Consider the following 25,713-nt stretch of genomic DNA (forward strand, 5'->3'; position numbering starts at 1 on the left):
TATTGCGTTTTTATTGCATATTGCTTTTGACAAAATCAAATAAGGATCACAGATAAAGGTGTTTGGTGGATCAAACGTTATTTAAAAAAACAAACGAAACATGAAATAATTACACTGAAAATTTGGCGAATGTTGAAACGGTTTGTTTCAGAAATTAAATTGTATTTATTTCGCGTATTTGTAGTAACGCAATAAATGCGCTTTTTCTTCACAACTGAAATTTTTAGTTGTAGTTTTGTGTTTTTTGTTTCATATAAAATTATTTATATGTACAAAAGACAAAATATCAAAGAGTATTTGAAATTTGTTATATTCATAGAAGATCCTAAAATGAATAAATCAATTAGTGTTAAACCACGGATTTTTCATGAGAAATAATTTTAATTTCAATCTTAACTCTAGAACTACCAGACCAGTCATTTTGACTGAAACGATTCATGGTAGTTGAACCATGAATTTTATACATATATATTATATAATACGATCTGTAATAAACAATAAAATATACTCAAAATTTTCGAAATTGTTTAAAAATTAACCACGATCGGAAAACGCTTAAAACGCTTAAAACGTTGGGTAACTCTAATGTTAAACATTGAATTTGCCTATTGCAGTTGTTTTTAGTCTACTATTGTTCAGTTGCTTCCTTTCTTATTTATTGTAGTTGTACAGTTTTTCATTATCTTCTTCTTCTTCTTGGCTTAACGACCTTACAGGTCACGCCGGCCATTTCTGGCTTACTAGACTTATTTTACCACGTAGCCGAATAGTCAGTCCTTGCTACGGGGGGACGGTCCGGATGGGATTTGAACCCGGTCCGGCCGTGTGGACTGGCGCCGTTTATCACATGCACCACCGGGCCGCCCTTTTTTTCATTATGTTAGCCACTTTTTTATTCGTTTCAGCAAAAAAGAAACATCTTACAGAATAAATGAAGGATTAAACAATAAAAAAAACAATTGCAAAAGTACAACTTTGGTTATCAGTCTTCTATCTCATAATAAAAGAAGTCTGTCAGCAGACAATACTTGACAGTAGATTTGTTATTCCCTGCTTGCACTCCCTCCCTTAACGTTTTATGCACGGTCAGAAAATCCAGTTTCCATCGCTTTTCTTATCTGAAACAGAAAAAGAGCAGAATCCTTTTACATCACACTAAGGAAGCTTAACAGCAGAAGCAGACTACTGCCGTGTTGTGGGCATTAGAAGCTAACTAAGCACTCGTACTTGATTGTTAAAGTGCCGGCACATCGCTCGCTGGCAGTGGATAATATATTTTCCTTCATTGCGTAATTTGATTCGATTGTCACGACGATATCGTCGTTGGGAATGTAATTTTGCACCATTCAACATTGGGTTGGGTGGTTCCGTTCGTTCGCGGAGTTCGAAACCAAAGCAAAAAAAAAAAGAGGAAACACAAAAATATAAAACCGTAGACGCCTCACCACGGACCACTGAATTTGGCGCCAGGGATAAGGATAGTATTGGATGCAAAATTGAAGCATTATGCTAACCAATTTACTGTAATCGATGAGGCTGGGTATCGTTGCTGTTTACGCGGTTTGGCCTTTCGCGGTCGTCGTTGCCCACCGCCGAACCAGGGCCGTACAGGGCCTGGATCGTTGTCTGACTCTCGCGTGTCAGAGTGTCTTTTTATCGACAGATAATGGAATTCCGGTACCACATTACGCGAGAGCGCCCGCGTACGGACCGGTGGTGGTTGTCTGGTGGGAGGTTTTTGATATTACCCAGCGCCACGTTATGACAATGGTGATGTGGTGAGTACGTCGGTTATGCGAGCAGTCGTACGAGAATGGCAAGGAAATAAATTTTACGCTACGCCGATTCGATGGGACGGCATGATAGATCGAAGGATAATACACAGGAATCCGCGTTGCATCCGGTGTCGGAAGGACTTTCGCGATAGTAACGTCGTGCCCGGGTTTCTACCGTGTAGTGGATCAACGGTGGGTTGATGCTTTTGGAGCAGTTTGATCAGCCATAAAGTGGTCGGGAAAGTAATGGATTTTGGGGTTTACAAGCATTTTATTAGTGCAATGAATGAAAATTTGAATTACTGTTCCTGGAATACGCATATTCGTTAGCTTTTATGCTACACAAAACTAGTTCAACAACTTCATTGAGGGTCAAGTAAATAGACAGGAGTTATTCAAAAATATTCCAGGTCACTTATTGATTAATACATCTTGTATAAAATTTGAAGATGTGCATATTAATTCGTTCTCATGTAAAGTCAGCGTTTACTATTTGTATCATATAGAATAGGTCGTGCAGTAAATCAGTACAAGACTTGATAAAGTGCCTTCATAATCATAACGTTTTGAAGCGTTTTCCACGCATCCGTGTCTAGCGTTCTCCTCCACGGTCTACTGAATTTGATGCTTGCCGATGCTACTGCTGCTGGTGCTGCTGCTGATACTACAACTTTGAGTTCGTTCTCTATGAACGTGAACGAGCGTCTAGACCGGTGGCCGGATACGCATCTGCAGTCATAAAGAAGCGCGCTTGGTAGAGAGCTTTCGCTTGGCAGAAGGACGTTAATAATTAATTAATCGCAATTTATCATTTTAACCCGTGTTTACGCTTACATCTTTATTTCCTGCGTCCGTGCAGCGTTCGCATCGTCGGTCAGGATTACTTAATTGTGCGAGAGCGCCTTTTTGCCGGTTCGCGTCAGGGGAAGAACACTGAATGGCCGTCTTCAATATGTTGCCTGTCGCTAAAGTCTTCGGTGTGATTATTTTCTCGAAACTGCTACCAACACTTCTACCATAAACAAACCGTACCCGACGATAAGGAAGGTAGCAGGGCTGTGGATCTGTTCTGTTCGCTGACCGGTTTTGCACAGAAAACTGCCGAGTCCGTCTAGGTGGCTGCTTGAACGATTTCACGGCTGCCACGTTTGATGGTTGTTGAAACTGATAATGAAAATTGAGTGCTATTTAATGTTGGCAATTTATATCTTAGCTTCCCCCCGTTGGCCACGCGGATTTTCACAACCGATCCTGTATCGTGGGACGATGACGCTGACTTCAGGGTTTGCTGGGTGCTTGGCACATTCGTCGCTAGCGTACACTCCAACATCCGCTTTTTCCACCATCGGCAAGGATTTTCGTACGTACGTACTCGGCGCGAGCAGCATTTTGTGAGTGAAATAAAAATTCACTACGTGACTTCCCCACTCGGTACGGTGTGACTGACCGTGGAACGTGAGTGGAGCATTATGAGCGCACATGACCATTGAGTGTGGCCAGCGACCGTGAAGCTGGCGAGCTTTTTGATCCTGACCGTACGATAGCCGTCCGTGTACACCGGTTGATGTAACGCGGCTACAATAATGAATGCACATTCGCCCAAAAAAAAAGAGGGAAAGGGCGCCAACAAGGGACAATAAGCAAGTGTAATAAAAAATGGCCAGCTGCTCATCTTTCACCGGGCGGAAAGCCCTGCTCGAGTCACGTTTATCGTGCGAGCGAAGTGTTGTTGGTGTTGTTCAGCTTTGTTCCGTTCCTTGGGCGATTGGAAGAAAATTTGGTGTCGTACAAAAGATGAAGTAAAAATGGACGCGAGTTTCCCGAATGCCAACCGGGTAGCTGTTTGGTTGTGATACGTCTTTCGGTGTGCCATTTATCTTGCGCTCGTTTCACAGTCAATCAATATAAAATGTGTACAAGACATACATTACTAAAAGGTGGACAGCAAATAGTTTATTGCTTGTGTGATATTGCCAAGGTGTAGCAACTTAAACGCGATAGTATTTTTTTTAGTTTAAGAACTCAAATACGAGTCTCCTTAATTGTTCCCGTTGGTCCCTTTCTGGGAGCGGAATTCATTCCTTAAAATCAAACAGTGCCATTAAGCTCTCGGTGGTTCAGCGGAAGCATTTGCCGTGGATCTAGCTATTGAGGAGTATACAGAAGAAAACACCTTAAATGTATTTTTTATCCGACAGAGCTAGTATTACAGCGTTAGAACATCAAAAATTAAAAAAAGACCCCTTAATACAAGCAATAAACTTGAGGTGACCGACAGATTAGCAAACGAAGGCACCAGGTCCAAGAAAACTAATATCTAAAAAATACGCTGCCAAATTATGCAAACTCCTGTGTTTAAAATCGTGGTCAAAGTCTTGGCAAAATGAATTTGACAGATTTTTAAGAGCTAACAAGTTATCAATTCTTCCCTGGGATGATCCACCCTTCTCACAAAATTGGATTGGAATTGGACACACTAAACTGACATACAGTTATCGCTTAAGTAAAGATCCTCCTTCAATATGTCCTAAATGCATATAATAATGAACAATTTAGATATTACTTAGATATAACAATAACTTAGGTATAACAGAGATGAAAAATATAAAACTTGTGATTGAATCAACTTTAGTAACTTTAGTGACGGCTTGACTGAAGTTTACTTTAGTCTGTCAATCACAGGATAATGGTCGGAGTTCCAGAGTTTCCTCACAATTCTATAAGCTGGCACCTGGGCAGCAGTTCGATGTTTTCCAGCTGTGAGCTTCTTACGTCTCCTTGTTAGTTATTTAGGTTTATTTTAATTTTTGTTTCATTATTTTGCTTTCATTAGTATTATTATTATTATTAGAATTATTATTGTAGTATTATTTTTTTTGTTTTTATTTCATTTTTTTTCAGAAACTGAAAGTGTTTCAAAGTCTCATTAATGTTATAACCAACCAACCATCGGTCTCTTTCGATATCTGTGATATTTTGAGTAAGGACTCAAAAAAAAGTCCATTAGAATACTTCACTTACACAAAATCACTGAGGAAAGGTTTCAAACTATCTCTTCAACTATAAAAAACCCCTCTGATGAAGCTTTCTAATAGATGCTGGTTGGGATATTAAGAGAATTTCCACATAACAACCTCACCACAGATATCCGGACTGGATCTCGTCACATAGTGAGTGTCTGTTGCAACTCAGCGTATGGGGGCAGAATGTGTGCGATAGTGCGGTAGATGTGAAGCTTGCCGTCTCTGATGCAATTCTGTGGGCCTTCATCTTGTGGGATAGACACGCAACAGTACCACAAACAATGCGCCATCGTGCCCGAGTGCGATAAGATACGGATGGTATGAAGTGAGCCAAGCGTCATCAGGCTTCACGATGCGCTCGAAAGAAATTTGGTTTGGTAAAAAGGGTGGTTTTATGTGTGTGCCTTCTTTTGGCTGTAAGATTTGCTATCGTAACTAAGGTTCGGATGCATGTTAGCGATTAAAGTCAACGATAAAGATACACATTGTAGCATTTGCCACGTGCAAACGGCTTCGTTCGTGTTGTTGGACTGTGATGAAGGTTTACCAAGGGATAGAAGATGCGTTCCAGTTGGATGGGATGGTTTCGACCGAGTAGGTATAAGATGTAATACTAAACGGTTCATAATTGGTGTAGCCACCTCAATTAGGAAACATTAGGCTTACCGCTTCGTTACGGATGGTGTTTTGTGTAATCTCTAAAGGATTATCTTTTATCAGCGTGAAATTGTATGTCCAAAAATGCCGGAATTCAATTTCTTATTTTAATACCGTGGTGTGTTATTAAGAGAATATCGTGAAGGTTGTTTCCCGAGATGTTTTGTTCGTATTATGTCACTTATCACGAAATATTGACAGTTCTCAATGTTCATATTACTGTTATGGTAATTATTCTATTCTATGAGTAGTTTAATTTGTATCCATCTTTAGTTGAAGAATGAATTAGATTTTTGTTGAGCTCCAGGCAAACCATTTTCCGTACGTTCTTTGTTAGCATAATGTCTGGCAAATTTCATAAAACTTACAGGGCTATTACGAAACGCAAACGGAAATTTCGCAAACGGAAAGTCACAATTCAAACGGAAAGCAAATTTGCATTATGGTTGCTCGTTGGAGTTTATGAAAGCTTCATCGACTTTTTTCTTGGATCAATCAATCTGTCAAGATGAAAACCATAAACAAAATTCAAAATAGCAGTTCGTCGAGAGAAGCAACTGTATGATTTTTTTAACAAAATTTGAGTTTTGAAGTCGCAAATCTCATCACCACTGTTGTATTTCGTGTGAATAATGAGTTACAAAAGAAGTGGACACCTCCGTATTCACTTTTTTATAATCAATTCTCAAGAAAATTGTACTTTCCGTTGCTTTCGGCTGACGGAAAATTTTCTCTCTAACGGGGTTTCCGTTTGGCACAGGTAATGCAAATTTTTTACTTTCCGTTTGTCATCAAGTTATCAGGGCTATTATGAAACGCAAACGGAAATTTCGCAAACGGAAAGTCACAATTCAAACGGAAAGCAAATTTGCATTATGGTTGCTCGTTGGAGTTTATGAAAGCTTCATCGACTTTTTTCTTGGATCAATCAATCTGTCAAGATGAAAACCATAAACAAAATTCAAAATAGCAGTTCGTCGAGAGAAGCAACTGTATGATTTTTTAACAAAATTTGAGTTTTGAAGTCGCAAATCTCATCACCACTGTTGTATTTCGTGTGAATAATGAGTTACAAAAGAAGTGAACACCTCCGTATTCACTTTTTTATAATCAATTCTCAAGAAAATTGTACTTTCCGTTGCTTTCGGCTGACGGAAAATTTTCTCTCTAACGGGGTTTCCGTTTGGCGCAGGTAATGCAAATTTTTTACTTTCCGTTTGTCATCAAGTTATCATTGATTTTTGAAACGTCTGATGTGCCAAACGGAGAGCCAAACGGAAAGTCATAATACGAAAGGTAACTTTGTGTGACGTTTGAAAAGATGTTTGCGTTTCATAATAGCCCTGTATCATTGATTTTTGAAACGTCTGATGTGCCAAACGGAGAGCCAAACGGAAAGTCATAATACGAAAGGCAACTTTGTGTGACGTTTGAAAAGATGTTTGCGTTTCATAATAGCCCTGTTAATTGCCAACACTTACTTAAGGCGAGTGGGTTTTTACTTTTCCCGAAAGCTTTCGTGCTATTGCTCCTCTATCGGATAGGTTGTGTGGCACACGATGGTCAGCAGCACGTAGCACAGGAATCAGCAAAACTTTCGCTACCGACCAGCTGAGGTTGGTTGGTTTTATTTTTATGTTGTTACCAATTTCAATATACGCTGTGCATGCAGAAGAGTTTCCATGCTCGCGGACTAATTTCATTAGTGTGTGGATTCACACAACCACAGTTGGATCAGGAGGAAGGAGAGCAAAAAAAACCTCCGGCCAGAATGGCTGTACGTATAGTTCAATTAATTCAACTCCACTATGGTAATCTGTTCAGAAGAATTCAAAATTTTTTTTTTACGAACGTTTCGATTTTGTTATTCAGTTTCTCTGGTTGAGTAGCGATTAAAGACCGCCCCAAAAAGCGGGTTGGCAGATCTCATGCATAAAAATATCCATTAAAGCACGTGTGCTTTGCTCGATGAAGGTATAATTTTCACCATCAATTAATCGATAGCAACGGGGTGGAAATAATGATACGTTGCATATTTTTTTATTTTTTTTTTAAATATTGCTGTTAACAGCAGATATTCCGAGTGCAGCAAAGCTCGTTCAAGTGTATACCGGGAGCATTAATTTAATTTTTACCGGAAATATTCTTTTTTAATATTTTTGCTACTTTTTACAATTGAAAGAACAGGAGAAAAGCAAAAAAAGAAAAGTGCTATTGGTGCTACTAACTTTTGAAGCAACTAACAATTATTGAAGCCATTGATCCTGCTAAAAGCAGGTTTAGATGACATTCCTTCAGACAAAGACCATTCAATAGCGCTGAATTAGAAAGGCAAAAAAGCTAATTTAAATATATTATATCGTAATTTTACAATTCTAATTCAACTATTAAACATTTTCATTATTTAAAACTGTAGATATTTCAAGTACTTCGTATCTATTAGTATTAATAGCAATTAACAATTGGCAACCAAAAACATGGCTTTATAGAAGAAACCTTATTAAGTTATCCATCTTCTGGGACTCACCCATTTAACCCACCATGATTTTCGGAAATTATTTTTAGTGCCTTACGTTTCACAATCTGATCCACATTACAGTAGCATACTTTTCGAAACTATCTTTTGCATCACATTTGTGTCACAGCTATCACGTTACATTAACGCACAAAACCCAGGCTGCAACAGACATACGACCAAATTAATCCATTGGGTGTAGCACGAGCCAGTGTGTCAACACACATACGCGCCCGGTAGCCTGATTGCCAACCACTGGTTGCCGCATTTTGGTAGAAGTTTTTTTTTCTTCATTTCCGTTTTCGGGCCCGGAAACACTATATGCCCTGTAGTGTGCATAAATCACCCAGACGCACACCCAAGCCACGGCCTACGGCGGTACGATCTTCATTTGTTTGATTGTGTATGGAAGAAGGTCTCGTCGGATGGTAATGGTGGGGGAGGGTGGTGCGGGGCAGTCGAGAAGAATTTATGGCCCGTCGTTTCTTGAAGTTAAAGAAATGAAACATTCGTTTGCTCAATGGTGAAAATTGAGGATCTCTACACCGAAATGATAGCGCAACATCGTTTGTCTTTCGACGACGCACGAGAGCGAAAAGAGTGACCCTTTTTTGTGCGATAGAAGTGTGATGTTTTAATTTTTTGGATGCACGAAAATTTCCACCCCTAATTCATATTGGTGATTCGCTTTCGCCGGATTCGGTTCGGTGTTTTTAGAACCATAAGCTCATGATCGACTTGTTTACTGTTATTGAATTTTTGGGGAATTATGAAAGTGTTGGGTCGTATTCGTTGTCTGCCGCCTTTTCAAATAAATATGCCATCTCCCCGCGTATTGATGTGTGCGAGTGTTGTGCCATTTGTGACTATATGTACCGACCCATTCGATGGTTTCGATACCGCGAGACATAAAATTCACTCGAGACACGAGTATTGGAGTCTTGTTCGCCAAGCCAATGTGCTAAGATCGTAAAATTTGGAATAGGAAAAACAAATTTTACACCATTTATAGGAAAACATCACGAGCGCTGGAATACCATCGTGCGAGTGGATTGGGAAATTGGAGCGCATTGTAAATCTTTCGCGAATGCTTAAGAAGCACCCACCGCTGCAGTGAAGTAGTTTGGAATGCATCCAATGAGGATAGTTTTTTTGCGTCTTCTTTGGTATGGGGATATCTACAAAGGGTAGTGGATATTTGCAGTTTGAGTAGCGACCTTCGTAAAATATCGAGAATACGTTAAGCCGATTTCAACCATTGCTGGCGCTGTTGTGCTGAGCCGAGTGATGGGTAGCAGTAAAAGTGCATCGTAAAATTGTCGAGTAAAATGTTTGCCGCTCGGCCGAAAAGGCTATGTCAACTCCATTTGGTAGAGAACAAAAAAAAAAACAAAGTCCAACTCAGAACGAACGAGGATGGCACTGATGTTTGTCACACTGGAGAAAGGCCACATCATATGGATTTTATTTCACCTATTTCACCGCTGCTCCTCGTTTAGGGTTCATTTTTGTGCCATCAAACAACATTTATGATGGAGTCTGCTCATGAAACTAGTAAATGAACAAGACCGTTAGTCATTTTAATTTTACGCTTTGTTGATGTGTACCTGCTAGGGGTAACAAATAACATTGCATTGCTTTAAATAACTATTTGATCGTGAATAAATAGTGATTAGTAACATGTTTTATACAGGGAAACGGAAAAGATGGAGTGCACCCAATACGTTAGCGAATCACCCAAAAATGATATAGAATGGCGTGCAACTGATATGGAATGTCAAATGAGTTACATATGGGAGGATTGAAGAGTTGAGATACTGAATTATTGAAGAGTTGAGAATGACAATTGTAAATTATATTATTAGGAATAGTAACATCTAGGTAGTTTAGTCGCGATCTGTTGTGACTTCGCTGTTCTTAGTAAAGACCACTAAGACAATTACAAACCCGCAGATTAACCAAGAAAGGACCAGGAAGCTAGATTCTTCAGCCGTACTGTGCAATTACCTCGGAGAGAAGAAGAATGAATTTACGAAGAGAACTCTTTTCTCTTTTCTCGTCTTTTCGTAATTTGTTATATTGGTTTAATTAAGTTAAACTCTAGTTATGAAAAAGTATTTCAGTTCAATTATTTTTCGATGTAGATGAACAATAAAAATTTCTTTATAACGAACGATGAACGATTTATAACGATGAACAATAAAAATCTTTACTGGTGAAAAAGAAATTTCACCAGTAAAGTTATTCCTTTTACTACAAAGCTGTAGTCGCATTCATTTTTGTTTCTACAATTTTTTTTTTTAATATAACACAAAGCATAACAATTTTGAAACAAAAATACATGAAAGATGTTGTGAAGAAATTAAATACTTCGTCACGTTTTTCTGTATGCACAAAGCATCCCTTCTAGCGATGATGCAAATACATCATCGATGCAACTGCTTCGTTTCGATTCGATTTCCTTCGCTTCTGCGGCGTGACACTTTTGTCGAGAATAGTGTTAACTTAAAGCCACACACAGAAGACGCTCAATGTGCACGAAATTTACCACACTGGCATATATCTTTCTTTCTGCCCGATGATAGCTCTCTCCCTGGTTCGTTGAATTATTTCCCAAACACAGCACCGGTACGGTTGAGCACACTTGAAGAAGTTACGATCCTGCTGGAAGCCTTTCTTCGGGAGGCATCCTTATGTGAAAAGCGGGAATCGCATTCTTGTGCCGTTCTTTCGATACACTGCATGCTTATGTGAATATGAGTACGGCTGCTTGAGCTGCAATTGAATGGCTATTCCTTTGCTGCTGGTTCTGCACATCTGCACCCAGGAAAAGGACACGATCGGGCGATACGCTTACCGTTTGTTGGTGGATAGTCCGGAAATCAAGGAAAAGAAATCCAGATCCGTTCGGAGCACGTGATAAGGAGGTGGTCATGTTCTTTGAATATTAAAAAAAAAAGATCTAAATACGGATACTACCTCCCCATTGCTTGTTGGCGAACCGTTGTTCCGTTTCAAGCTCGGCAGCTGAATTCTCAAACCATAAACGAGCGAAGAGTTGTGCTTTTGAGCATACACTCGTGTGCTCTGGTGGGTCTGGTTCCGCTGGTGATCGTTGAAGATTTTATTTTAAAATTCATGGTAAAATTAAGAGCTTCCAAAGATTGGTTTTTAGTTTTTCTTTTTATTTTATTTGGCAGTTTTGGCCATCCGCTGCCCAGGTCTCTGGTTTACGCTTGAAGTTTGTACGAGTGTATGAACATGGGTGCTTTGTTGAGGAGGCAGATGGGGTTTTTTTTCCGGTTGATTCGACTGTTCTGGTTTTATTATTCGAATGCTCACATCACTTGGCCCCGCCTGGCTGGTGTGGATCGTTTTGCGCTTTACGATTATGACGTTAATATTAAACTCTTTTTTCGTTGCTCTTGTTCTTTTGCAGGTAATGCTGGGCGAATGGTGTACCGTTTGTGCCGAACTCTGGTGAACAGGTTTGTGAAATGGAAATAATACAACAAACTCAATTTGCGAATGACCATCTAGAGGATCGTTTGACGAAAGATTTCATTCAGATACGATGGATATTCTATTGCATTACATACACGTTGTGCGGATGGCATTCGCTGTGTCTCCATGTTTAATGAGCGGTATTAAAATGACGTAAGAAATTAACACATCCCCCCCACACGAAACATGCATTGGACTACGTTGGCATCAGCTGGTTTTCGTAAATGGGACGTTGTCTGCGAGCTCGATTCGTTTTGACTCATTTATCAAACATCAGACCAATCTCTTCTCATTCGCAATTCACATACGATCGACACACAAAGCATGGTCTCCCGGGGGTGGAAGCTGCTGTTGATACATTGTGCGTGTTGAAAGGAGGCGGGATGAATGTTGAAAGCACAATAAATGACCTCTGTTGTTTCGGTAGCACCAACCGAAAGGGCTGAAATAGTGTCGTGTTCCGACCGGTACAGTTGGTAGCTGTTGTCACCGAACAGGAATGTCAACAAATACGTTTTATGATTTCATCGACACGCTCTCACACACTCGCACACCATATGTTTTGTACGCATATTTTGAAAATTTTCAACTGTATTGCGAAGAAGAAGATGCGCACTTCGCCACCCCCCAACACCCCCACAGCAAGGGGAGAATGACTAATCATTTTCTTTACCGTTGTGTTGATGGTCAAATTGAAAGCAATCTGTTTTAATCTTGTTTCGAGGAAATTTTGCTGACATTCGAGCGGGTGAATGGACGGAAGAAAGAGTTCGGAGTGCAAATGCCATCAGCGTATTTGGTATCGTAGAATTCACGGTGGATGAGCTTGTGGAATGCCAAGCAAACAATGTTTGTTCATGCCAGTCATTCGGTGATTGTTTAGTGAAAAGATTTTACTTTTACTGAAGTTTTTGCATAGCATTGAAGTCTTTTTTAATTCGTCAGTAATAGGAATAGACATTATTTTTTTTATTAAAATTTAACCACCTACGAATTAAGGTTTTTTTTTCTTCTTCTGTTTTGAATTTTTCCTTCAAATAAATTCAAAAAATTAAAAATTTATTTTAATTACCAATTAGCCCCATTGAAAATTATTTAAAAAAATTGTAAAAAATCTAATCATTCATGTATCATACGTTCTTGAAATTATGATCCTAATTGGCTGCAAAGCTTCCAATCCAATTGCTGAAACAAGCTCTATTCCATTTCATTAAACAAATTCTCTGATGAGAGGTAAACATAAAAACTCATCAACATCAAAGTCCAATGCCGTCCTAGGGAAGCTACCCGAAACCGATCCGATCCTTCACCTTTACCTGGGAAGCACACTTACCAAAAAGCTGGAGCGCACCCTCCAGCGACAACGATTTAAATCCCAAGAACAAGGATTTTATTGCCAGACCGAAGCGTGAGCAGTGAACTAAAGTACCGACCAACCGACTTTACCATGCCTCGTGTCAGTACAAAAGGTTACCGTGCGAAGCACCAAGAAAGGACACACGGACATCGTAAAGTGTATCCCTCACCCCGTAAAGCAGGCTTAGTGCCCGGAAGCATTCGGAACGCTTAAAGTTTTTCGGGGCCCACACATTTTCCGCTGCAGTTGTTTTTCAATGCCGGAAGGGGGAGTGTTCGCGAGTTTAGCTTATGGGCGAAGAAAAGCGATTCCGACTAGAGGTCAGGATCGGGTCTCTATCACCGAGTGTCTTGTGTCGCGAAAATATGCTTTTCCGGCACATTTCGTGACGCTCCATTTTCCCTCCGATCCTTCCTCCTCTTCCTCAACTTTTCCGCGCTGGTTCCCAATTTGTTGAGGCGTGGTGTCTCGAGGCGCGACTGCAACGTTTCCGTTACGCGTGCCCGCCGTTTTACGAGCGCTAGTGTCGTAAATTTCGCTGTCGAACGTTAATCACATGCACATATTTTTAGATGACTTACTTTCGCTAGTCTCACACCCCATCGATGGTCGCATCCTGTTTGTAAGACGCTTGGACGAGATTAAGGCGCGGTTGCGTGCTGGGAGAATGGACGGAAAGTTACGGCACAATCCGGAAAATATACATGCTTACTAATTAGCTCAAGTTTCATCTACTGTGAACGCCACAGTACGATGGTTGAATTTTCACCGGATTTTCCGACCATCGGATTTTACCCATCCCTCCGCCATTCTTCGATACCTCACCCCTGCTAAGACAAACGTTCGTTCGTCTGAGCAACAAAGAAGATGATGCGATAAGCGGTTTTGAGGGTTAAACAAGATTAAGAGAGTCTTAAAAGCTGTAGATTTTCCCTGTTCATTGTGAAGTTTTGCTTCGTACGGGGCACGAGCAGACCATAAGCTCCGTGGAAAACTGGAAACATTGTGACGGAAAACAAACTCCGGTAACCGTGGGGGGAAGGGGGCGTTGATGTGGTGAAGTGAGCAATAGCTTATGCTGTTCGAAAGCTGCCCTAGAACTGCATCTCGTAAGCTCTGGCGAGTCTTGCAGATTGGTCTGTTCTGGGGAGGGTGCTGTTTTATTTTAGCCAGCGTTTTGGAACGTCGCTGGAAAAAAGTTTCCGGAAATTCATGTCACGCCTGCGAATCGTTGTCGTTGTAATGTTTTGTAGCCTCCGATTTTTTTTTTAACTTTAGGAATGGTCACTGTTTTTAAGCTTTAGGTTTACGATTGTTTGTAAATACCAATGTTTCGAGTTTTTATTTTTCTTTGGTGTTTCGACAGTTTAAAAATTGTACTTTAAACATATTATGTACGATGTTTTTAAAGTTCTTTTTTATTGAATTTTCTAAGAACATGTTCAAAAAAATAACAATTTTATGATACTGTTTAGTGTTGGGTGGAACTGATTCATGAATCTGAACGAATCTTCGAAACGATTGAATTGACTCTGAATCACTATTCTGAAGATTCTTGAATGCTTAGAGTTTCTGTACAGTTCAATGATGTACGTGGTTGCCCCTCCACCGCCGGTCAGCAATTTTGGAATAAATCCCACTCCTCCATGAATGACTCTTCACTGGAAATTCATATGAGTGACCCTTGTCAAAAATTTAATATGAATGACTCTTCACTGAAGATTCATATCAATGATTCCTCATTGAAGATTCATATGAACGACTCTTCACTTAAGATTCACATGAATGACTCTTTTTAAAAAATTGACATGAATGCATTTTCTCTGAAGATTCATATGAATGATTCTTTTTAAAAGATTCATATGAATGACTCTTTTCAAAAGATTCAATAAGCGCAACACTAACGACAAATGTTCATCATTTGGGTCATCGAATTTTATCAAAAAATTAGGCATGATCACTATTTTTAAGCATTTGGTTTACGATTGTTTGTAAATATTAATATTTCGATTTTTTCTTTTACTTTAGAGTTTTGATGTTTTAAAAATTTGATATACAATATTTTTTGTTATTGAGCTAATTTGTTAAAAATAATTATTATGATACTGTTAAAAACAAATGATGAACATGGGACTGTTTTTAATTAAAAGGCGTTTGCTCTTAAGCGACAAATAAAGATGGTTAACCATGATCCTCACTTACTCGGATCTCGCCAAAAATTGTCAAAACGTTCCCCACATTTAATTGGTTTTCGTTTGATTGTGGTTCGCGCGTAGCACCGGTACCATTCTTCACGATCTTGTGACACCGCAATTAACGTGCACATAAAAATTCTACCCGTAAGGTAATAAAACATGTGTGTGTGATGTTGGTAGAAAGTCAGTAAGAATGCGCTTAGACACAGCTAAAAGATACGAGACTAGAACATAATAAAGAATTTCAACGCATATGACATTACGTTCATGTCATGTTGCGGGGGTTGCGTGAATGATTAAAGAAAACGATGCTATTTTTGTTGCCATTTTAATGCCCAAGGTACAGAGAGGTAAAAGTTTGTATGCAAAATTTGTACGAACCGGTACCATTCTTATGCTTTTGCTTCACTGAAAAGTAACAACATTGTCTGTGGTGCTGATGTGCTTCCGAGTGAGTGTACCGGGTAGAACTATTGTCCTGAAAATTGTATCTAACTTTAATACACAAAAAAACCTATCTGGAAGGAAACTATCTAACAAAAAAAAGACCCATTTTGTCGCCTTATGACGTAGCGAAAGGGAATTGGAAAGATCAGGAGTAGATTTTACTTTACCCCGGTACGATGGTTTCCATTCCTGGTATCTATCGGTGTGGGAACAAGCTTTTGCTTTTTGGTGAACTCCCTCCCCAAATGTCGACGGATAGCTTTGGGGCACTTTTAGAACCGAACGTTACGCCGTTGGTCGCGTGCTTTCCAGGTTTTTCGGGTAGTTTGGTTTGTTTTCACAAGTGAATCGCTTTAAACCGGGTAAAACCCCCCTCACCCGGAACCAGGTTTTGTGGGGTTGATGTTTCACTACTGTTGATGCGTTCGGGACACATTTCGGAGACAATTTAGCATGATGCGCGCGTCTGCCCATAAGCGCGACAACCGGAACTGCATGTTACGGTCCGTGTGCGGGTGGACCATATTGGCGAAGAGATATTCAAATTTTGTGCAACTGCACCATGCAACACATAAACTTTGCTAGCGTCAGTGTCGATAGCTGGATAGAAGCTTACTCGAAAGGAGATTCTCACATTGAATAAAAAAAAAGGGAAGAGCATACTTTATGCACTTTGTGTGTCCTTCGCTTTGATGTGAAGCAGCGCTTGACAGTTGGTGCCGGTTTTGCATAAATTGAATAAAAATGTAATCAAAGTATTTTGGTGTTCCCGCCTGGAGCCCAAAAAAACACACGAACGTGGCAGCTTTTGGATTGCTGGAGCAGTTTTCCGGGCGATTTTTCGGGCGATCCCGACCAACGATCCGGTTGGGACAAAAACAGATTCATCCTGTTTTCGATTGTATTTTAAAGTAAAGTGCACCTAGGCAGGACTAACGTGGGGAATAATCAATCTAACCCTTAGGAAAAATAAACGTTCACCGTACGGTACACGACCCCATTTCATGTGACCAATCTACATATTGCCTGCCTGTGTTTTGCATAGTATATTGTCCTGGATTTACCTTTCGTTATGAGCAACCAGATGCTTACCGGGAGTAAGTTTTAGATTTACGTATCGTAATGGGATTTGATGATTGATTTTCCGATTTTCAAGCAAGCTGATCTCCCTTTTTCGATCCTTTATGATCCTGTGACTGTGATCATCTAAAGTGGTGCTTTGATTGCAATATGAAATCTGTTGATAGCGTAGCATAAGGTATTGATGTTTATGCGACTAAACGGGTGCAATTTGATAAAATGGATTCACTATGGATTTTCCCTTAGTAATATGTATGTTATGTAAAAAAAGACTTAATGAGAAATTAAACAGCTGCTACACATGGTAAATGAAGCACTTTTCAATTTTCAACCCACTTGTCTCTTATCACTTTTTGGTTGAAATAAATATTGCGAATTGAATATCTCACTCTCTTCATCAAAAAGGCCCCCGAAAGGGGGTATGATTTATTAATTTTGTGAATATTTAATCAATTTTTGTTTCCACACCCCAGTCGGTGGCCAGATGTCTGTGAAATATGTTTGATGTGGTACCGATAGGGGCCGAAACCTTTCACCCGTCAGTAGTCACCATCAGAAAAATGTATTAAAATAAAATCCACAAGGTACAATTAAACTCACACACGCGCGCGTTTGCTTTTGGTGGAAAACCAGTAAACCCCCCGGGGGGACGATTTTCATCATACAAGTGGACAATACGGTAGGAAAAGTAAATACACCAACAACAAAAAAACTACTTGAAATGAAATGGATACGTGATGCAATTTGATGCATGAACATATAATGCACACAAGCGCGGCGAAACTAGCCTGGAGGGTGACGTTCGTTGCGAATTAATGATTTGTTTATCCATATTTCGTTCGCATCAATGCACCTGCATCACACTCGTGCCTGACCAGTAGCAGCAGCGGGTCAAAAGCTTAAATGCGCGACCCAGCAGCTGAAGTGACCCGGCACAATATGAATGTTTAATGCTCTTTGTGTGTGTGTGATACGTACGCTAGTAGACGCGAACGTTTAAACTGTGGACAGCAGCTGTCCGAAATCATGTATATGCACCGTTTGCATTGAAGTAGTGATGGGTAAAACTCAATTTTTTTTCGGAGTCGGTGTAATCCAACTCCTGACCATTCCGGAGTCGACTACCGACTCATTTCGATGTATGAGCGGCTGTAAGAAAATTATTTTATTAAACTCATCGATTGCAACGAGACTTTCAAAACATTGGTACTCCATTCCAATACCAATTGAAAAGTAGGAAAAATTCCAATGAAAATTGTGGAAAATCCAGAAGAAACCTATTTGAGACCTAGAAGAAAACTATGAAGAACTGCAATTGGAAAAATAAAAAAATAAATAAATAACTTTGGGAAAACATGTGGAAGAATGCCACAAAATATGAGGAAAATTAGAAGAAATTTTCAATAAAACTGGGAAAAACTTATTTCGAAAGAAGTTTGGAAATCCGTATGTAAACTGCTGAAAAATTCAGCATTTTTCTGGAATCCGGAAATTGGAGTCGATATCGCATTCAACTCCGGCTTTGAGAACTCCGGAGAAATACGGGAGTTGGCTGCAGACTCCAGAGTAATTCGGAGTCGAATCCGGATTTTGTTGAAGTCGAAAATGGTTTCCCACCTCCGGTGCCGGAGTGGAATCATAATTTCACTCCGGAGTTCCCATCACTACATTGAAGCCTGTCATAATTCTTTACTGGCTACTACCAAAACGATACAACGATTGGAAAGATGAGCGACAGAGGGTCAGATGCCAGACAATGACCAGAAGCATTTGCAATTATGAATGTTTTATCAGTAAACAATAACGTATGACATGAGCAACCATTTCTCCCACATTTTGCGCTATAATCGAGGATGAGTGAATCAGAAATTGGCAACTAATTTAGCTAAACTGCTCAAAACCTTGTTGTCGCTGGATGCTGATATTGTGGGACCATATTGATGCTCTTGATGATTCTAATTAAACTTAATGAACCGAACCCGTGGTACCGGGAGCACACTGTGCAGAAGCAATTAGCAATCTACCATTCATTTTATCAATTGATTCGCTTACCATTTATTTGTCGGAAATTCTAATCACTTTCGAATGCTCGCTGTATCATTCAGCACGTTCGAACGTTTAAAAACAACCTGCATTCTGTTTATTGCATAATTCGTTAGTGTGCGGTGTATCATTTGAATAAGTTTTGTTTTTTTTCTGTGTTGTGTGACATTTGAAATTGGAGCCATTTTGGTGGAGTCGTGTGGTGTACAGTACATGACCTCAAACAATCATTCGACTCTCGTCGACGAATGCGCGGGAACAAACAAGACCGGGAATGGGAAACAAAATGGAACCGACCGATTGGGTGTCCAAATTCGTGACTAAAGATTTCTGCATTCACGATTTGTGGGTGAATTGCAAATCGAATGGTGTTGACGCAAACGCAACGCAACTAACAATTAGGCCAAGTGTTTATTTTCGCAAATTGATTTTTGATCTCTCAATAGAATTATACGCGATGAGTGCACTGAAACACATTTTTAAATGCATAAATAAATGGTATGCTATGCGATATATAGATTTTGTAGCTTTTTTATGTTCAATAGTGTTTTATGATACAAGGGTATTCTTGTTTAAAGTAATGCATTTAGATTTCGTATAGCCGCAAGTGCACGTGTGATACTTGAAATGAAATTGAAATAAATAAACAAATAAATAAAGTAAATGGGCTGAACAACGAAAATAAAGAAAATTATTATTTATATTGATTCTATTGTTATAAAATATAGAACAGAGAAGTCAATTACCACGAAAAACTAACAGAGAACATTATATCTAGTAAACCAGAAATGTCAGGCGTCAACTTAGATGTTGTTAAACCAAGAATAGAGAGAGAAAAAGAGAGAGAGAGAGAGAGAGAAGATTTTATTCATAAAGCTTATCATACAATAAATGAAAATGAGAAACGATCAAACGAAGATGAAAACATTAACTATAAAAAGGATAAATTAAAAGTCTACCAAACGCTTGAAATTTATTAAACTATTTGGCCTATGAAAGTGCCTTATGAAGATGCCTTGATTTTGCCTAATCAAATTATTTATAATTTTAAAAACTCATGTATTTTATCAGATATTACTAGAATTTTCCATGAAGTTGTACGATGGAAAACTACGCATCGTTTCCACATCTCGACGCGTTGTTTCAAAAACTCATTACCATTGCGAGAAAATGGTTGACTTCACCATCGAGCGCCCCATCCTTATCGCTGACGCAAATTTTCAATTCCGCAAGGTCTATCTTAAGGCTCACCCGATGCAGACCGTCATCAGTTATCCGATTATCGTGTCCCGGCATCAGGACGAAATCGACAGAGACAGACGGATGCCGCCAACAAGTCATCGAGTTATTACTGCCGTCCGGCGTCGGCGAACCATTTGTGCATGTTTATTTATGATTTGGAGCACATCAAAGGACACACATGAGGTAGGGGGTGGGGTAGTCATCGACAAACACACGTACTGTACTCCAACACTAACGTTTTGCGTCAGAGTGTTGCGCGTTGTGACTCGGTCCCTCACCTCAAGCCGAAAACCTTCCTGAAACGCATAAATATGCGGACAGCTTTCGATATGATGATGAATATGAACAGAAGGAGTGCTTTTCGATGTTCATATCAATAAAGCGAACAACTCGTAGGCCTTCCTGGTAATAGGGGAGAGGATGAGTAATGCTCCAGTTCACATAGCCATTCTCAACTTCTCCAACGGATCCTTTCTTCTCGCGTGAGGTCATTGATTTTGATGGACAGAGGGTCGTGTCCGAGAGCAATGGCTGAGAAAGCCCCAAGCTCTAGCACACCGGGGACTTTGCCGGGTACGGTGTGCCTTAACGAAGCTGGTAACCCAAGCCAGTACGATAAATTACTGCCACGAGTTAACGGTCCGAAGATAGAGTTAGGATGGTTCATTTGTCATTGAGGTGTACCACCAACGGGTATAGCTTTGCATTGGATTGCTACCAGTTCTAAACCGAAGAAGACATTTTGGCCATCCTGAAGGAGAGTGGGAAGAAAATTGATAAATTGTAATAACCGGTGAGGGTTCCGCCTTTCTCCCCAAATGCTTCCCCAAACTGAATCCAACAGAAAAGACGAACGGAACGGTACACAAGACTCTTTCTTTGATCTGGATACTTGATGTATGCAGGTGACAGCTTGCTGCACATTGAAGTAGAACTAAGCAAATGAGCATTCAAGTACGTTCCTTGCGTTCCATCGCTCTGATCATTCGAATGCTATCCGTTCTTGACGCGATGATGCAGAAAGTTGATTGCATTTGCATTTGCTTGGGCGTTCTGTTGCAGTTGGAAATAATTCAACTTGAATCATATTCTATATGTTGATATATACCAAGACATAAAACTACCGAGAACTCTAGCTCTCGGTTCAATTTGTTTTCTTGACCCAAAATGGTTGAGCATTTTGTGTGACTACAGACTTTTTCCAATGTAAAAATAAACGATAAAAATATCTAACGCTCCATTCAGACTTTCTGCACCGCAGCAAGACAACTCGTGAAGAAAATAAGTTTAATCTCGAGTCATTTCGCTAGTACAAAGTGCCATTTCTTCCTACGCTGACAGTGCCATAATCGTGTCCCTTGGGATCATTTCGTTCGTTTTGTGTCATCTCCGTGGGTATGACTTCCAATAGATTGTGCCCGGTTGATTCCGAGCACCGTCAAGCATCGTTTGATCCGGACAAAAGAGATCTAGCTCAGGAGTGCAGATGATAATCGTTTCGCATCGCCAAAGGGATTCTCATAGTACACCCAAGATGAAGTGCTGAAGTGTTAAGTAGTTTTCTTTATTATTGTTTACTTGTGATAGGAGTTTTTCTTTTCTACGCGCTACGGTACGATTACAACACATAGACCAGGCCGATTTTTGGAGGAATGGAAATGTCTCAGAAAATTTGAGACGATAGATCCGGAGAACGAAAACAAAAAAAAAGTGGCTCATTGCTTTTGAAGACCTAAAGAAAGGCTTATTTTTCGTAGTACAAATAAAATTGTCTCTCCATTCAACCGTTCCAAGGGTTCCAGATCTATTCACCTTTTGTCCTTTGTCGGGACAACAATATTGGATCCGGTTTCAGTGCTCCAATGGTGTACCGACTAATGGACCTAGTGTTCCAAAAAATTAGTCAAGGGGGAAAACTGTTCACAAAAACACCGGACAGAGCAAAGTTTACGCGCCATTCCCGATAACATAATGCGTGACAGGAGGGCATGGGGCCGAATGGAAAAAAAACCCGTCGTGAACTGAGAATGGACAGAAGAGGTAGTATGTGGCAGCAGAATCTTGGCGCCAACTTGCCTTTCCCGCTGCCGTAAATCGTCTCTCCAAAAATGGATAAGTTTCATTTGTTTCCACTAGACCAACTCTTCGGGAAATCGGGGTTTCCGTGAATGGTTAAGCTTTTTCTTCGCCTATTTCCATATCATTTATGCCACGAATTCACATCCTGCAAGATATACTTATCGTGCGTTACACGTTATTATCGGCAAACATGGGGATCTTTTTGTTTCCCATAACGCACCCCCAATGTGTGCCTTGGAAGCGCAACATTAACGGTATGTTTGTTGTTTGTAGTGCTCTTAGCACTGTTTGAAGATGGTTTGAACCGAGTTTTGCGAGATGATAATATTTTTACCCATATATTTGCGGAAAATTTTTCCCCTTTCGTTTGTTGCTACCCACTTTTGGATGTGCAAACACACAATAGAGTGATATTTCCCCTGGCGGAGCATGGAATATAAAGCCATTCGGTGGAGAACAGGAAATAGCGGGTGAGAAATGAAGCGTAAGTGTCTAGAGAATTTCCACCGAAATGCTTGGGTTCTGCTCGGGCCTGATCGGAGTTAATCGAAGTTTTCTTTCTTCTACACCGCTGTGCCGAGCTGAAGCAAAGGTATCCAGGCAGCATATAATGAGCTCGGCTGAGAATGTTCTGAATTTTCGATTTCTTCAATCTCCGGAGACTTGGGTTTGTTGGGATGGGGGATTCATGAAAAAGTTCCATCCTCCAGACCCGACAATCTTATAGGAACAAACAAAAAACTCTTTCTCACCACCGTCTCCGGTTAATCAACTCTATCGCTTCCGTTTGTCAGCGTTTGTTCCCCGTGCGGAGGGATGTTTCCTTTACACAAACGCTCAGTCCCTCAGTCCCCCCGCGCATGAAAGCAAGCAATAGACAACTGATCTGTTTGTTATGCTGTGGCACCTCAGTTCTCATCATCGTGCACGACTTTGTCTGTCAACATTCGGCTAGTGTGTGAGCTTTTTGCGTGTGTTTGTGGCAGTGTGCAGTAAGTATTTGGTTTTTCCCGCAGAAAATCTCAGATCGGAGAAGAAAATTGACAGTCTTATCAGGTCTCGGATGCGTGTCGTCGGCGGCAAATCGTTTGATTAGTGCTAGACTGACAGGACGCGTCCATCGTGATATCGACTGATGCGAAACAGTTAAGGAGAGACGGTTTGGAGAAGAACACGATGGAAAACACACAAAAAAAAACCCCGAAAGGATGGTTCTTTTTGCGATTGTCCAATCATGAATAATTTTTTCATATCGAAGAGTTTTGGTTTTTCTTTCTTTCGTTAAGATCAATCTTCAGTTTGTACATTCCATTGTTTTCGTTTTCATAATACTGCTGCTTGTAAAAATATCGATCACAACATAGAAAATTTTGTTGGGAAACGTGATCTGTGTGTTCATGCATGATTTAAGGGTGGTCGCTTTTCACATGGCAAGCTCGATATATGCAATACATCTTGGGCACATTAACTCCACTCAATCTGTGGTGCATGCACAAACATTATTCTATCGTGCTGCCTCTCACGATCGGCACGCATCCCCAGCACCGATACCAACCGATGCCTCCGGAGCGATAAATGCAAATTACTACAAAGTAATCATTAATGCTAATTATCAATTCATATGCCAACGCACGCACATCGATGCGAAATCGTGCGTTCTTACATCAATCATCCGTCTTACATCAATCAACAATAGGGGAGGTTTTACGTGTAGGGCTCTTCGGCAAGAGGGGTTTGGTAAATCCGAAACCCAACCCTGATGGTGTGCCTAAAAGTGAGCGGTTCCAATGAAGTATTGGGCGAAAGTTTTTAGCCTCCTTTTTGAATTGTTGACTAAGACAAATCGTGCATGTGTTTGAAATGTTTCAAGTTTTGTGTGGTAAACACACTTGCGCACACGCACGCTTAATGCTGAGTAAATGGGAATTATATGTTTTTACATTTGTTTATAATGTTTTTTCATATGCACTGTGGGAGAGAATTATAAAGACAATTTTTGACCTGATTATGTAATTAAATTTATAGTACATTATTTTTGTGAGTAGTATACATTTGGGAAGTAGATGCAAGTACTATTTAGTTCATTCATTGGATTAATTTTATAACAGTAATTTGTTATGATAAAATATACTGAAACTAAAAGAACTATCATATCAATGTATTTTCCTCAGAAGTCTTTTATACTTTGTTTATTTTCATTTTTTTATTTTTCAAAATAAAAAAAAATGTTTTTTCTATTCATTTGCATTATTAAATTCTTATCATAAAATAAAAATTGTTCCAAATTTACTACATTTGTAATTAATGACATTTAAATGTGTAGTAGAAACGGCATCCATCTTTTATCGCTTTTACGTCAATTATCACGCAACCTCATGGAGGTTGACCACACACCTTCAAACCTGTCGATCAAACAAAATTAGTTCCATTGTGCTATCTGGTTGAAAGTCCCAAAGGACTTCAAACCGGCCTGATGGGATGGTTGACACTAACCCGTACTATGTCCACCTGTCACTTATGTCCGGAGGCGTACGGATATAGTTATGGTTTCCGCTGGAAGCCATACAACCCGCATATTCATCCTGGAACACCATCGTTGTGAAAGATAATGTTTGCCAAGGCTTGCAGTTAGTACTTCTATTATATCCATTTTCGCATCATGGTGGTGTAAAATTGCACCAAGCGCATCTCTTCTGATGCACTTTGCAAACAGCTTTTGTGGTACACCTTCGCAAATCCACAACACACAACCCACAATACAGGAGCAGCAGATTCATATTACAATAATTTGCACATCGGCGACCATAGGAAGTTTTGCCATGCTCATTAGCCAATAGTTGCACAATAATTGTTTTGTTTTCCATCACCCATCGCCCAGCACCCATCTCTCCACTCAATAAAACTCGCGATGGTTAGAACCGAGAACATTTACGTGCCTGAAATCCGTGCGTACCATCAGCGTGTGCAATTGCACGGCAAAATTTCTGTTCTACAGCCGTTTTTGCGCAGCCCTCACCATACATGAACTCTCTGCTGCGGTTTACCGCGTGTGTTTGCACCGGTAGCAACAAGAGGTACTACGAATTGTTCGATTAAACGACACGTTTTCCAATCCGACTAGCTGTCACGATTTTACTGCATACATTCACAGCATACGTAACGTACGGTGAGGAGGGTTTATATCTGTATGCTACTTCGGAATTAAACGTTGAAGTGTTCCGAAGTGCCGTTCCCGATTGGAAAGCCATTTCCCAATGGGAAGGTAATTTTTCACCGGAATGTCATTTGTCTAATCGGTGGCTTTTCTTTAACTAAAGTTTAATTTCCATTGGTGACATATGATGCCAAGGCACACAAGAGGATGTGTCGGAAGGTGTTGGCGGAAGGTGATCAGGATATAGATTCCAATGTTTGTAATTTGAGGATGAAAAATTATACTTTTAAAAACTTATCTCATTCTACATTCGATTATCGCTTCTCAATGTTCAATACTAATTAAAGGTAAATTTAATTACTATAAATTATGAACTTAAATTTTTGTTCAAAAATAAAAAATATCGGAATATGGCATAGCTTACCTGTGTTACGTCACTTTAAACAATGGTCACACATACATCACACTAATGCACATCGAACCTTCCAGAGACTGCAAACAGATTAAACCCGAACTGCAAGTAGCAAATTGCAGTGTGTGTAGTGCCTGTAGCTAAGGCCATCTTATGGTAAAAGTTACCGCACGTGACAAGGTTGTAGAATGGAAGCGACCACGATCGAATACGACTTCACAGTTTGTGGG

General features: G+C 40.0%; 1 protein-coding gene and 1 long non-coding RNA gene across 4 annotated transcripts in view; both read left to right on the plus strand.

Annotated features, from left to right (window-relative positions):
* The window catches only part of LOC125762525 (probable serine/threonine-protein kinase clkA), a 99,179-nt gene that overhangs the window by 54,101 nt on the left and 19,365 nt on the right, over positions 1-25,713 (plus strand). Inside the window, exon 2 of one of the 3 annotated variants that reach the window (XM_049424717.1) lies at positions 11,410-11,458. The exons of the other annotated variants lie outside the window; for them this stretch is intronic. The gene's annotated coding sequence lies outside the window, so the exon portion shown is untranslated. The remainder of the gene's footprint in view (positions 1-11,409; positions 11,459-25,713) is intronic. 3 annotated transcript variants of the gene reach the window in all.
* LOC125762549 (uncharacterized) lies at positions 5,734-6,917 on the plus strand. The gene is made up of 3 exons (XR_007418229.1): positions 5,734-6,215; positions 6,648-6,751; positions 6,869-6,917. It is a non-coding gene; the product is annotated as an uncharacterized LOC125762549 (long non-coding RNA).

This window comes from Anopheles funestus, chromosome 2RL (genome assembly GCF_943734845.2).
Source record: "Anopheles funestus chromosome 2RL, idAnoFuneDA-416_04, whole genome shotgun sequence".
Lineage (NCBI taxonomy): Eukaryota > Metazoa > Arthropoda > Insecta > Diptera > Culicidae > Anopheles > Anopheles funestus.